Source organism: Equus caballus, chromosome 14 (genome assembly GCF_041296265.1).
Source record: "Equus caballus isolate H_3958 breed thoroughbred chromosome 14, TB-T2T, whole genome shotgun sequence".
Taxonomy (NCBI): Eukaryota; Metazoa; Chordata; class Mammalia; order Perissodactyla; family Equidae; genus Equus; species Equus caballus.
This window is the reverse complement of record NC_091697.1, coordinates 15,180,344-15,194,998: the sequence shown is the minus strand read 5'-3', so window position 1 is coordinate 15,194,998 and position 14,655 is coordinate 15,180,344. Positions and strand designations below refer to the sequence as shown.

Below are 14,655 nucleotides of genomic sequence, written 5' to 3'. Positions count from 1 at the left end.
GCTGGATAAACCGGAACCAGGTCCTGGATACGCCAGAACCAATTTCCAGAAAAGGCCAGAGCAACCTGCCAGACAGCCTGGAATCCCCCGCCAGGCATGCGGGAACCAACTGTCAAACACGCCGGAACCAACACCTGGACACATTGAACGCACCAACCACACACGAAGGAATCAGGTTCCGGACACATGGTAGCCACCAGTCGGACACGCCGGAACCACCTTCAGAACATACTGGAACCATATGCCAGACACACAGGAACTACCTGCCAGACACCACGGAACCAATGGTCAGATACGATGGAACCAGGCGCCCAGTACGCTGAAGCCACCTGCTGAACACGCCCAAACACTGTGCTGGACATGCCAGATCCATATGATGGATACACCAGAAACAGGTCCAGCACAGGCCAGAACCAGGTTCCAGAAACAGCTGAAACAGCGGCTGGACACACCTGAACCACCTGTTAGACCAGCCTGAACCACTAGATGGAGAATCCTGAACCACATGCCAGGCACACTGGAACCAGGTGCCCGACACGCCTGAACCACCTTCTGGACACGTCTGAACCACCTACAAGTCTTGTGAGAACCACCTGCCGGATACACCAGATACAGGTGTTGCACACACCGGAACCAGGTGATGGACATGACTGACCACCTGCAAGACATGCCAGAACTAGACATGCCAGATGGGGAAGAGGTGATTTTGGGGGAGAGGAGCTTTGTAGATTTCTCACTCGGGCACTTACCTGTTTTGTTCTCCATCCAGGTTTTTTCTGGGAGCAAGTTCTTGAGAAACCTATAACGAAAAGTATGAGCTATCTACATAGGGAGAACTCAGACTTCGTTCAGCAATTCCCTGGGCGTCTGGAGACTCGATAGAATACCTTTTTCTTTTTCCATTGCCAACACCCATGCCCATTCAGGCCTATGTGAGTTTTTACAATGCTCCTCCAACTGGTCTCCAAGCCTCCAGCGTGCCTCCTTTCTCTTCATCGTAGAGGACAATAGCAGATCAATGTTTCTGAGGCATGGCTCCACCAGTGCCCTCTCTGATGCGGAAACCTTCCTCTCACTGCCTACCTGATAGACTCCAACTCTCTGCCTTAGCACTCAAGGGCCCCTCCGCCTTTCATGCATCCCACAGTCCTGCCAAACCGAACAGTACCCACTACCCAAAAACACACATTGCATTCTTCTCTTTCACCTCTGCCTGATCAGATGATGGACTTGAAACAAAGCCATCATTTGCTAGTTAAGTGACTTTTGCACAGGTCATTTCACCTCCCCGACCCTCAGTTTCTGCATATATAAGTGATGAATAGTAAGATTCACCTCATATTGTTCTTATAAAGAATTAAAATTGACTTAGAGAGCATATGCAAAAACAGCTGGCTCCCTGCCTGACATGCTGCAGTCACCAATAATTATTCGGATCTAAATATTGGCTCATGCCATGCCCTGCTTCTTTTCCTATTAAAACCTTATCCTTCAAAAATCGGTGTGTACCCTTTCTTGAAAACTAGCCCAAGGTGTAAACTGAAGTTCATTTTCCTAAGCTGCTCAGTAACATTTATAACGCAAAGTCTAATGCGTTAGATCGGTTTTTTTTTAAGCAAAAGAAGCTAACTCTGGCTAACTTCAGTTTTCTTATTGAAGAAATTGACTAGAAGGATTTATGGTAACTCACATAACTGAAGGGAATTTTTGAAAAAATCAACAAACAAAAAGCAAAAATAAGCTTTGGAAGACACAATAGAGCACAGTGTATAGTTATTATTACTGCCGTTCACCAAATATTGTCGGCTCTTCTCTGGCACACAGAAGGGATGTATCTTCTTGGCCCCTTAAAGTCAAATGTGACTTTGTGAGCCTTTGGCAAATGAAACTTGAGCAAAAATGAGGTTGTCTCTTCCAGACAAACCTTTGGCAAACAGTAGGAGTGTGTTTTTCCTGCCTGGCAGCTGTGCAAGAAGTTGGATCGAGCATCTTTTAGCTGCCATCTACTCAATCCTCCAGACTGAGCAAGGATAATACAGAGCCAGCCCCTGATGACATGGAGCATGTTCGAGAAATAAACCTTGGTCATTTTTAGCTGAGACTTAGGAGTTTGTTGTGAATACAGCACAACATGGACTATCTGACTGATGAAAACATATGTAGGGGAGGAAGACATTTCCTCTTCCCAAATGTGGGTTCGTCTGGCTGGAGAACGAATTAAATTCACATGAGACAGAAAAGCAAGAGAAAATTAAACAAAGCTTTATGAGGAACCGTGGCCCGGTGCCTTTCTTCCTGAAGGAAGAAAGGGCACCAAAGAAGTGGGGTGCACATAGTGGTTATATACCGCCAAATGGGGTGTTTCACATGTGATTGAAATGTCCCTCCCACAATAGTCACAAGATTGCCCTGTCGGCACTTGATGGACACAGCAGGTAGTGGGTCTGCTATCTCAGTGGGCATAGCAGGACTCAAGTCGATTGTCTGGAGCTGGGCGGTCACAGGTGAGCTCAGCAATCAGTTCCTAGCCTAAGGAAAGATGCTTAATCCTTAAGAAATGCCAACATTGGGAGGGGGAGGAAAGTCAGTTACAGGAGGTTACCAGACTAGCACAATAAAATGCAGATTTAAGTCCTTGCCTTTGGTATTGATTAAGAGTTTTTAGAGAGAAGGTCATCTCCTTTCTTCTTCCTGGTACAGAGAGGGAGGCAACTTTTACAGATAGAGATTTACCTTACAAATGTAAATGTGCCCTAACAAAGGGCAAGTTTCATTCCTCCTTCCCTGTCCCAGTTTATCAAAAGCAATCAGCCTCAAATAATCCTGATGCCAAAGAGACATATCTTGGGGTGGCCATTTCCAGGTCCCCACACATACATATACCAATTTCCTGTGCTGTTGACCAAAATGACTTCAGTGAGCCAATATCAGAATTCCTTTTCACAAAGGTGGATAAGTGACAGATTAGAAGTCTACACTGTCCCAGCAGTGTAGACAGATACCATGCTTATATATAGCAAAAATATTTCCTCATTTTGTCTTTTACCTGTCAATAAAAAAGTATATCTATAGAAATCTGGAGGTAAAGCTCCAGACAAAACCAACATGGTGACAAGGAGGAACATTACATACTTGTAAAAGGAGCGACAGATGAGAAAATAATAATAATGGCTGGGAACTTAGAGAACCTTGCATTGAAAGGGATCTCATATGGAACTCAGGAAATATTTATAGCTGAAAGCACTACATGACAAAATCTGGTGGATGGAATTAAACAATACTTAGAAGAAAGATACCTTCAACATACGTATCTAAAAAGAAAAATCAGAAACCAATGAGCTACTTGTTCAAGAAGCTAGACAAAGAGCAAGACAGTAAAGTCAGGAAGAAAGGAAATGAGAAAGAGAAATGCCAAACCTTTGTTTCTATTTATTTGCTCTTTATTTATTGCTATGGACTGAATTCTCTCTCCCCACCATTCATATATGGAAGCCCTGACCCCCCCTTGTGACCATGTCCAGACACAAGGTCTTTAGGAAGTAATTATGGTGAAAATGAAGTCATAACGGTGGAACCTAAATCAGATAGGACTGTGGCCTCATCAGAAGTGGAAGAGATCTCTCTTTCTGTTTCTTCACACGCATACACACACCCCACCATCTGAGGACTCAGTGAGAAGGGGACCTTATGCAAGCTGAGGAGAGAGCCCTCGCCAGAACCTGACCATGCTGGCATCCTGATCTCAGGCTTCCAGCCCCCAGAATGGTGAGAAAATAAATTTCTGTTGTTTAAGTCACCCACGCTATGGCATTTTGTTATGGGAACCCAAGCTAAGACGCTTATCTTTCACAGTTTGTTCCTAGGTTCTGGTACCAATTCCAATGTGTGTGGGGTTGGGGGTCGGGGGAGTCCCCCACAGCAACAAGCAATTCTTGGGACACCAGCTGGGTGTCCTACAATTCAACTCGATTCTGACACTATGTACCCAGAGACAGCATCACATCCCACAGGTTAAGGGTTCAGCCCCACAAGACTGCCCCCACTGCAGGTGCCAAGAGCAAGTCTAGGTTGTCGCCTATGCTTCTGAGCAACTGGCTGTCAGTAGGAGGTTCCCAAGACTCTCTACTCTGGTTCGACGAATTTGCTAGGGCGGCTCACAGAACTCAGAGAAACCTTTTACTTACTAGATTACCTGTTTATTAGAAAAGGATATGACTCGGGAATAGCTCGATGGAACAGACGCATAGGGCAAGACATGGGGAAAGGGCACTGAGCTTCCACGCTCTCTCCAGGTAACCACTCTCCCAGAACCTCCACATGGTCACCAACCTGGATGCTCTTGGAAATCTGTCCTTTTGGGTTTTTATGCATAAGCCGTTTATTTATTCTCTTACCCTCAGCTGCTGTTTTTCCTTCCCCATTTATAGCCCAAAGCCAATCAAAGAAGGACATGTGCAGTGTGATGCTGTTCCTGTACATTTTTTAAGTGCATAACAATGTAAGAATTTGTTAACGGAGACATACACATGTATGTCTTGACTATGCATAAAAATGTAATCTTTTGTTAATGGAGCCATGCACATGGATATTCTTGGAATCATAAAGAATGTAATTAATTTTAGGATATTGATACCTATGATGAGGGAGGGAGGAGAACGGGATGGAAATGTGAATTTTAGGTGTGACGGCAACATTTTGCTTCTTAAAAACAGAGATATCTTTGTGGGCTGAATCATGTCCCTGAAAATTCATATGTTGAAGTCCTAACTCCAGGACCTCAAAATAGGGCTGTATTTGGAGAGAGGGCCTCTAAAGAGGTAATTAAGGTAAAGTGAGGTCACATGGGTAGGCTCCAATCCAATGTGACTGATAGTCACGTAAGAAGAGAAGATTAGAACTCAGACACACACAGAGGGAAGACTGTGTGAGGACACAGGGAGAAGCGGCCGGGGAGAGAGTCCTCAGAAGAGAATATACCGGCCAATGCCTTGATCTTGAACTTCAGCCTCCAGAGCCGTGAGAAAATAAATTTCTATTGTTTAAGCCACCCTACGTGTGGTATTTTGTCATGGCAGCCCCAGCAAATGAATGCAACGTCGGAAGCAAATAGGGCAGAATTTAACGTCTGTTCTTTCTGGGTATTGGGGCCGGAGATAGAGGTCATACTATGTACTCTTCTGCATATTTGAAATATTTCCATAATAGTTAAGAAAATAACAAGCAGATCCCGAAAAAGAATAACCAGAGAGTAGAAATTTATGTGCGATTACCTTACAGGCCAAGGTGGGTTTCATGTTGGGCAGGTGGTTCTCTTCCACAGGGTGTGTCAGTCACAAATGAATTCCTGTCTCTTTGCTCTGCCATTCCTGATGCCTGTATCATTGTCTGCAACCAATCTGCACAAGGAGAAAGAAGAAACACGGAGAAGACACACCTGCTTTCAAAAGTTCCAACCTGGAAATGGCACACACCACTTCCACTCCCATTGCATTGGCTGAAACATAGTCACACGCCACACCTCACTGCAAGTTGCTGGGTGACTGCCTTCCTGGGCACCCAGGACAAGGATGTGGACAAACAGCCAGTAGTCCCACCCACAATGTCATCAGGTTGACCCTGGTCTTCATGCTGCTGCTCAGTCTACAGCGTGTCTGCCAGGTCTATGGTTAGGGTTTAGATATTTTACAAAGGCGCGGGGTTGGGGGTCATGGTTTGGGACTTCAAAGAGGAGGAAGCCAATTCACAAGGAGACAGAAAACCAAATGTTTGCTGGGCCATCTCTAAACAAATGTGAGAGAACTTGTGTAAAATGGGCCCGGCTAGGTACCTTCTTCTCTACCACATCTAGAGTTCCCTACGTTGACAGCTCCTTCCTGGAACAGGCCTTCTGTCTTAAATTCTTTTAGGCAGTTAGGGGCGAGGCCAAAGTTTCTTTTATATATAAATTTTATGTGTATATATGTAATTTATAGAACTAAATAAATGAATTTAAATATAGATACAATGGATTATATATTCTATTATATATCAATATTAATATATATTATATATATATAGATAATCTCCTTGGTTCTCCAGAGAACCCTGACAAATACAGGAGGAGTTAATATTCTTTTATCGATGGCATTTACATTTAATCATTTGAAATTCTTAGTTATGACATTGTTATGGCTTGCAAGGAAGTGTCCTTTTCAGTGTTTCATTTAGAGGCCTCAAGATACCAATTTTAAAAAGTTTCCCATTTTATTTGTTTGGTTTGATAGGCTTTTTCCAATTGAGTGCACAGATAAACCAATTTAGGAATTTCAAAGGAGCCCCATTTAGGCCAGTGAAGCTTTAAATCACCCTGAGTAATCTGAGCCAGTGGGACAAAAATCTACATGTAGAAGGTCTGTATTTTTTAAAGACAAAACCAGCAGGAGTCCCAGAGTGGGGCTGTTCTTTGGTGGTCCTCTTAGAAAATGGATTTCTCATTTGTATGAACTTACCCAAGGATCAAAGGCCCAAAAAAGGAGTGAAAGAAACAGAAGTTTCTAACAAAGCTGACAATGGAAGGATGGCCAGAACCAGTATCAAAGGACGCCTACATAAAGAGTCTGGACCTCTACCAAAAATGGGAGGTCCAGGCCCAGGAGGACTTACCACCAGGAACCAGAGCCACCAGGAGGAGACGACAGAGCACAAAAGATTCTTTGCAGGCACCTTGCTTGTGTCTGTGAAGTGGCACCAGAATTGAAGGTCAGTAGCTAGGGATCCCACTTCTGTCACCATGTAAAGTCAGCAAATAAGAGGCATAAACTGCAAAAGAACCAAAAAGTTTATTTGGGGTCTCAAGAATTGCAATTCAGGAGATGTAGATTCGAGTAGAAGCTCAAGTGTGCTCCTAGGAAGACAAAGGAGGCAGGGGTAGATAAAAGGAAAGGACACAGGCTTACAAAGGTCTACAGTGAACAGTTAATGACTGGTTCTGGCATGGGGTGAGCTGACTTGCCAGAACATAGTTGGTCCTAGGCAGACTGCCCCTTCTTGGAATGAGGAAACACTTCAAGATGTGACCTCTGCTGTCAGGTAAAGCTCAAAAGTTCAGTTAACATCTGGTGGTGGATGTGGTGTACAAGCATAAGCCCCACTTCCTTAATGGCCTCCCAGCTCCATTTTAGAAGCCTTGAAAATGGTACTCCATTTTGTCATTGTCATCCACCACAGTCACGCACCATGTAACAATATTAACGATGTTTCGGTCACTAATGGACCACATATATGACAGTGGTCCCATACGGGTAGCACCACATAGCCTGGGTGTGTAGTAGGCTCTACCACTTAGGTTTGTGTAAGTACACTGTGTGATGTTCACACAACAGTGAAAGTGCCTAATGATGCATTTCTCAAAACATGTCCCTTTCATTAAGTGAGGTATGCCTGTACTGATTTTAGTCTTGTGAATGTTGAATAATGAATTATTCATTTCAATTATTTGAGTCAGCCCCACTGGCTGAAGACGGTAAAGGCTGACTGAAGCAAAAAACTAAAATTTGTTATTCAACATTCACAAAACCAAATGAGTAAAGAACTTTAAGTTCTATATCAGGGTTCATGTAAGGCAAAAACATTCTAAAGGAAAGATGGATTTGAGGACATATATGATTCTGAGTGTAAATGTCTGGGTACTAGCAAAAATTCCAGGGAGCATTTCAGACTTTCGAGGCAGTGGAATTGGTGAAACCAAAGTCAAGCTCTCCAAACAGTAAAGGGGGCCCAGGTAATATCTGGAGTACAGGTGGAACAGGCAGAAAATTCCATTAATGTAATTGTATGATATGATGAACGGACAGAGTTGGAAAATAGGATGGCAGGGTAGGGCAGAGGGACCTGGAGGGCCCAGGATGGATGGAGAGATCAGCTGGGCTGGTGGGGGGAAGGGGCCATGGGCACACCCTCTTCATGTCCCCTCCCCCACCCTCTGAAACCCTTTGTGACTCTTCAGTGCTCTGTGATGCAGGCCTGGGATTATAGGCAAGTGTGGACACTCTCAGAGCTCAGTTGCCTCAGGCAGCCTTGCGATTCAGAAAATGGAGTTCAGTCAATGGAATGTTCTCTCATTTCTGAATAGCCATATTGAGTTGTTTTTGAGCATCTGCTCGACATTCTTAGATAGTGACCACAACCTCACCATCGTGTGTGGGTTGTGGTTGCTTCTTCTGTTCCTGTGCTTCCTGGTGGGGATTCCATCTTTACCAACCTTCTGGAAAACCAAAATCTACCAAAAGGTAAGGATCCCTGGGCAAGCCACCAACAGGGATTTTTTATTGTTGTTTCCATTTCTAGTCCCACATTTTTAAATGAGTTGGTCCAGAGAGACTCCTAAGATGGCAAGTCTGAATAGAGGATAGAACATCATCCTTCTAGGGGAATAGGAGAGGCAGGACTAGGGGTTCAGCTGGGACTGTTTCCCATTTAAAACTCACAGACCATCTGGGTGTGGTGGAGGATTCCTGGATAAAATCCCATGACTGATTTCACGGCCCTGCATTAGGTTATTTAGGGAGTTTGGGATCTGTGTAGGAGAACACTGTTCCCAACACTGGATCATGAGTCACATTCCCATGTCGGGCGTCATTCGACCAAACCGTCCTTTGTATTGGGCAGATCAGGAGAGCAGGGCTGAGCCTCTGAGCAGACACTGGAGTGTGAGCTCTGTCCCAGGATACAGGGTCCTATCTGAGGAAGCACAGATGTGACCGTGGGCCTCAGAGTCTATGCCCTCCTTGAGCAGAGGACTTCTGACTGAGAATATCAAGTGTGGACTCCAGCCAAAAATCCTCCTTCGAGTTTTTCAAAGAAGGAAAAATTGAAAGTATCTTATCACCTTTAGAAATTCAGAAAGGGAAAGAACACAAAGTGCTAGTAATAAAAATGGAGAGTGACATTAATCTTGGATGAATATCTGAGTTTCCTAGAGAGAGGAGCAAGCCAACTAAGTCCTCGCTCCTCATTCTTTTCTTTTTGTTCTCAGCGTCAGGGCAGAGCCAAGAGGAGAAGAAGAGGTGGAACATCAAGTGGTAAGGTTCCACCTATCCCACCTGAGCTCTCCAAGGGTGACCCTTCCTGTCCTCTCCATGAGGTCCCAGGTCCATGGTCTCTGAGGATGTCAGTCGCTAGATAGAGTCCCTCTCAGAAGACAGAGGCCTCAGAGGAAAGGCTCATGGGAAGGTAGTCAGAACCCGAGACATTTCTCAGATTCCTGCTCTGCCCAGCTCTGGGCATGAAGCAGTGATGGGCCTGGACAACGGGTGTTGCCCAGTGGGTGGCCGTGGGAGACGTCAAGAGTCAGAACTTCTGTCTCCTGACCTTGTAGAAACTACGTTGACTTCCTGGATGATCAGACTCCTCGAGGTAACCATTGACCTATGTTCCTCACATGGGGGTTTTGAACATCCCATGGGATAACGTATGTGACAGTACTTTATAAATGAAGCAACAAACACATGTGAACCTTATTAATATTATCATTGACCGTTTGACCACATCTACTGATTCTTGGGGCTTTCAGAGTTAATATCCCAAGGGTCTCCCATAAAGGGACTCCCGTGTAACACCTATGCTTCTACCTTTATTACATGTAATTCACTCTTCTGGTTTCCCAGGTTGGAGAAATTACCAGAGGGAAACAGAGGAGAAAAGGAGGCTAATTTCTATTCTGAAAAGGTGACTAGTCTTTTCTTTCCTGATCCCTCTTTAACATGTTCTCTGCAATTCCAGGGATTCAGTACAGCCTGCAGTAGTCATGGGAGGGGTTTGCCATAGGAACGGGTATGTGAATGAAGGCCTTGGGGTGAGGGCTGCTGAGTGTATGGTGAAGTCATAGACGTGGGGCATTGTGAAGGGGCAGCAGGCTTCAGGTGGCCCCTCCCCTGACAGGCCAGCAGGTCCTCCTTTCCTTGTTCTGGTCCTGGCTACAGTTTTCTACTTCCTGTCTCCCGCAGGCCCCTAGGCCGGCCTCTCGATACCACCCGCTTTCGTCAACTATTATGCCCAGACCCCTCCTGTGAGGTGTGTAATAGCACAACTGCTGAGATCAATCGGCTCCTGGAGGACCTGGAAGATGATACAGCCTCTGTGTCCTCTATGGCTTCCACAGCTTCTGGGACTGAGTCATCATTCACTCTGTCCTCTGCCTTCTCAGAAGTCCCTCCAGGAGACCTAACACCATCCCCTCCACCTGACCCTTCCCCACCGCCCCCCTCCGTCCTCTCACCTAACCCAATGACACCCTTAGCTGACTTTCTTTCACCCTCACCACCGGGTCACTCTATGCCACCAGAGCCTTTTCCTCCCTTGGAGTCCAAATTCCCAGCAGACCGTTCCCCACCCCAACCCCTTGCCCTTCCCCCTCTGCCACCACATGACACCCAGGCAACGGGTCCTATTCTCCAACCAGAGGCCACTCTGTCTCTGAATACGATCTTCTCTCTTGACCGCACCCTTTCCCAAGATATTAACCCCTTACCAAATTTGTCCCAGATAATGAATCCCAATGATTCACTGGCTTGTCATCACACACCACCAAGCCTGTCTGTCTCACCACCGACAGACCACCCTTTAACTGTGACTCAGTCTAAATTGGTTTCCATCTTATTGAAGTCTGTTCCAGAGAACTCATCTCCAGATAGCCGTGGTGGGTTGTCCACTTATGTCCCAACAGTCAGAGGCACTGACCATTCAAGCCTGTCAATTTCAGAATTATCCTGGTGGCAAGCTTGTGCCAAAGATTTGTTCTTAGCACCTTCCACCTTGGCACCATGTGATTTTAATCGAGAGTTTCTTGCCCTCCATTCTTCAGAGTCCTCTCTGGAGAGACACCCTACAGCTAACCTTATAGAGCCTGGTAACCTCTCATTTCTCAGCCCTCATGTCCTGGCACTCCTGGAGAGACAAGTCCGAAAGAGGAGTGATTTCCTGATGTGGAAGGAAAAGGAGAAGGAGAAGGGTTCTTTTCCAAAAAAACTTAGGCCAGGCCACCAACTAAATCCTTCGGGGAAAACGTTAGAGTCAAATGCTGATGAGTGTGACTCAGCATTCTCCCTTCCTTTTTGGAGCAGTGCAGGCAAACCAAAGGAGCTGCACATACATGAGCAGCCCCCATATCCTAAAATCTTGGAGGACCATTTACAGGAAAAATGTATGCAGCTCTTCTGGGGTCTCCCATCTCTGCACAGCGAGTCCTTGCCCTCTGCTATCTGTGACTCAAGTGACTGCACCACAATCTTCCTTTTCAATACCATCTCAAATGCCTCCATGGGCCAAGAATCCCCAGTACCTCTCCATCGCCCACCTCCATCCTTGCCTGAGATCCAGCCCCAACCCTTGCCTCAAACCCTGCCCCAATCCCAGCCCCTACCTCTCACTCAGGTCAAGTCCCAGGCCCACCTTAAATCCCCACTCCCAATCCTACCATCTGGTCCTCTACCCCAGATAAGGATCTGTGGAGTGTGTCACCATAGACCCCAGGATGAATCAGAGTCTCTCACCTCATCTGAAATTCAACAACTGGAATGGAAAGTGTTGCAGAAGCAACAGGAAAGTTTGTGGGGTTCCCCCTCTGTAGTCCAAAGATCTCAGGAAGAATTTTGTTCTTCAGCTCCCAACTTTCCTTACCATCAGGCCTCCCAGGCCCATGCCTCCATCTCCATCCTTCCCGTAGAGTTTCCTCTCAGTGATGAGCTGAGGAAGAAACTGGAACATCACCTTCGAAAGAGGCTCATCCAACACCGGTGGGGCCTGCCCCGCAGGATCTGTGAGTGTCTGTCACTGATGATGCCTCCAAGAGATTTCTCAGAGATAGCTAAGGCAGAGAGCAATCGTGGACTCTCACGGATCTCGGTGAACAAAGATCTAAATGTTGGATTGAGCCAATCCAAAAGCTTCCATGAGAGGGGTTCAGAACTGCTTCAGGTAGAGAAGGAGATGGGGAAGGATCGGGGGCATAGCCCAGAGAACAGCCCCAAAGCTCATCTGTTGAGTGACTCAGAGAGCTCTTCAGATAAGGATCCGGCATATGACTCTGAGAAAGACCTAAATAGTCAGGTGGCAAGTCTGTCAGGGAAAAATTCAAGGGCCTTGGAGGAAAGTCTAGATCAGAAACAACTTGAAAATGTCCTGAAAGCACATTTGAGCAAGAAGTTTGAGGAAATCAGTGAGGCTCGGCTCCCTGGGACGGTGCGCAGTTCATGGCATGCCAGCAAGCAGACATTGCTGCTTTCTGACAAATCCCGCACCCAAATAACACAGAGGAGTTTGCCACCTTCAGTGGGTGGGGACTCCTCCCTGAATACCTTCCAGGAGCTTTGCTTCATTGATTCCAGTGCACAACAGATGATGGAAACCCATATTAAAAGCTTTCGTATGAGAATGGAGTGGGGCCTTCCCTGCAGGGTCCTTGAATCCATTCAGGCGTTTAAATTGGAAGATGCTGCATCCCAGTCCTTGACCTATTTCTACTGTCCCCCCTCAAATAACCCAACTTTGGAAGTGGACTCCAAATCCGAGGGCTTCGAGCCCCATAGAGGAAGCTCTAAATCTGTTCTTCAAGAAAAAGCGGAAACAACAAATTCAGCCCTGGTCCTGGATCGTCTTTGCCCTGCTACTTCACCTATGGGCAGGCAAGGACAAGGGGTGCCGAGACAATCACCCTCTGGTATCAACCAAGAGATTGCAGAGGTTGTTCAGAGGAGTAAGGGTGCCAGGCAGACTCATCTGCCTGTCACATGTGGCATCACAGGCAAAGCGAGTCAGAAATTTACTCAGCTAGGCAACAGATGCCCCCCAGAGCTGCCTGCAAGGCAAGCTGGTGCCAAACATGAGACAAAGGATGAGAGAGTGAGTCCCAGTGATAGAAGAGGAGGGCGACAGGACAAAAAGATGAAGTCGGAACCCTTTTCCGTGCACAGCACGGCCAGGGACATATTCAGGGCCAAGGAGCTCAACGCTCTGCAGTCAAAAACTGGTAATGTGTTGACAACCAGCAAGCCAGGAAGCTCCCAAAGGATACGTGAGAATCACAGTAAAATAGAAATTACTGGGACCATTGAAAGCCCTGCACCAAAAAGACAAGTTCCCCAAGACCCGAAGTCATTGGATCTTAAGGAACATCTGTTTAGGGAATTAAAGTCGAAACTAGAGAAGAGGAATCAGAGCCAGGTCCAAGGCCAACACACTGACAGGTCCCCTGCCTCAGAGAGCTTGACTTGCAAGGCCTCACTGACTCATGCCCACGGTGTCTCCAGTGGGGACATGGGAGCTTCCCAGGTGCTGCATGTCCATCTGGAGGACACTGGGATCAGCAGGCAGCAGCGGCAGGAGCCTTGGGTCCCTAAGAAAGACCGAAAGAGGTACGAGGATAAGAAATTCCCACCAGCTACAACGAGAGTGAGCCCTCCGGGCCCCAACAAAGAAGAGCTTGGTGGAGGGGATGCAGGGTTGGGGACATCCCAACCTACAAGAAAGAGTTTCCCTACTCAGATCACAGCATCAGAGGAGATGCTTGGGAGCAAGTCTTCCCAGACCTCATCACAGAAGGCACAGCCTCCTCCTGAAAGTGTGTTCAGAAAAAAGATGAACCACATTTTTCAATGGCTTCATCCTGGGACAAAAGGCAAAAACCAAGAACATCCCCAGGAAAAGGGCAGCCCCATATCATCTGCACAGAGCAGAGGCCTGGTTAAAGGGAGAGCTGCCGTTACTGGGACCACCACGGCTCAGAAGACCAGGACGGTCCCTGGGAAGTTCCCAGTGGAGAAACTGGGGCAGCGGTGTGCAGCAGAGGTCACCCGCCCTCAAGAGCCCCTTCCTTCCCTGAGGAAGTTTGTGAAAACTGACCAGAAGGCAGAAGAGCAGGCCCAGGCAGAGCCCGTCCAGGGGCATCCTTCCAACTACAGGGCTCCCTCCTGTAAAGTGCCAAGCACCAAGTCCTGCCACCAAGAAGTTGTCTTTGCTGGCCAGAATTATCCTACATGTTCTAGACGGATCAGAGACCAGAACAGACACCATCAGAAAGTCATGGCGTTTAAAGATCAGCTATTGGATCAGAAGCGTCCCTTATCTGTGCCCCGCAGGGAGCATGTGCCCCATCCGAGCTCCACCTGCAGGCATCAAGCCGGCCCAGGGGCCTCCAGCTGTTCTCACCACTGCTGAAGGCACTATGTTTAGGGATCTGTCTCTATGTCAACAGAAAACGCTTTTCCAGCGTTTCGAGAGCAGAAAATTTCCCACCGCAAAATAATTCCTTCTTGTGGAGAATATTAATTCTCCCCAATAAATGATTCTCTAATAATAGTGATGTCTTTTCTGTGTCCTGTGTTGGGGGCATGGGTTTCAGGTAACTCAGGGCTTGTGCTTAGGGAAAAGGAGGAGTGAGTTCAGCTCTTACTGATTGCTTCCTCTGGCTTCTAAAAGGTCACCAGTGCTCTGGAGCTCTTGTTGACAAAGAGATATCACGTGCCCCCAAAAGCCCATTTCCTCCCTGATGAAGTTTGAGGAGGTGGGCTCTGCCTCCTGCCTCTTCGCTTAGCCTTAACGAAAGTGTAGAGCAGCCCACACCTTCCGCTCACTGAATGTTTTACATCCTTCAGAGAGTAGGGAAGACAGGTGTTCTCTATC

The 14,655-nt window shown here is 46.8% G+C and overlaps 1 protein-coding gene and 1 long non-coding RNA gene across 9 annotated transcripts in view; one reads left to right on the top strand and one right to left on the bottom strand.

Moving 5' to 3' along the window:
- The window catches only part of LOC138915130 (ral guanine nucleotide dissociation stimulator-like), a 63,255-nt gene that overhangs the window by 23,986 nt on the left and 24,614 nt on the right, over positions 1–14,655 (bottom strand). For 7 of the 8 annotated variants that reach the window (XM_070233660.1, XM_070233666.1, XM_070233665.1 and 4 more), the window contains exons 3-4: positions 6,643–6,798; positions 5,271–5,396 (exon numbers count right to left, since the gene is read on the bottom strand). The gene's annotated coding sequence lies outside the window, so the exon portion shown is untranslated. Of the gene's footprint in view, positions 1–5,270; positions 5,397–6,642; positions 6,799–7,869; positions 7,930–14,655 lie in introns of those variants that run through there. The other variant, XM_070233664.1, reaches the window with a different exon arrangement.
- LOC138917420 (uncharacterized) lies at positions 8,009–14,327 on the top strand. Its single transcript, XR_011425378.1, has 4 exons — positions 8,009–8,267; positions 9,014–9,059; positions 9,645–9,705; positions 9,984–14,327. It is a non-coding gene; the product is annotated as an uncharacterized lncRNA (long non-coding RNA).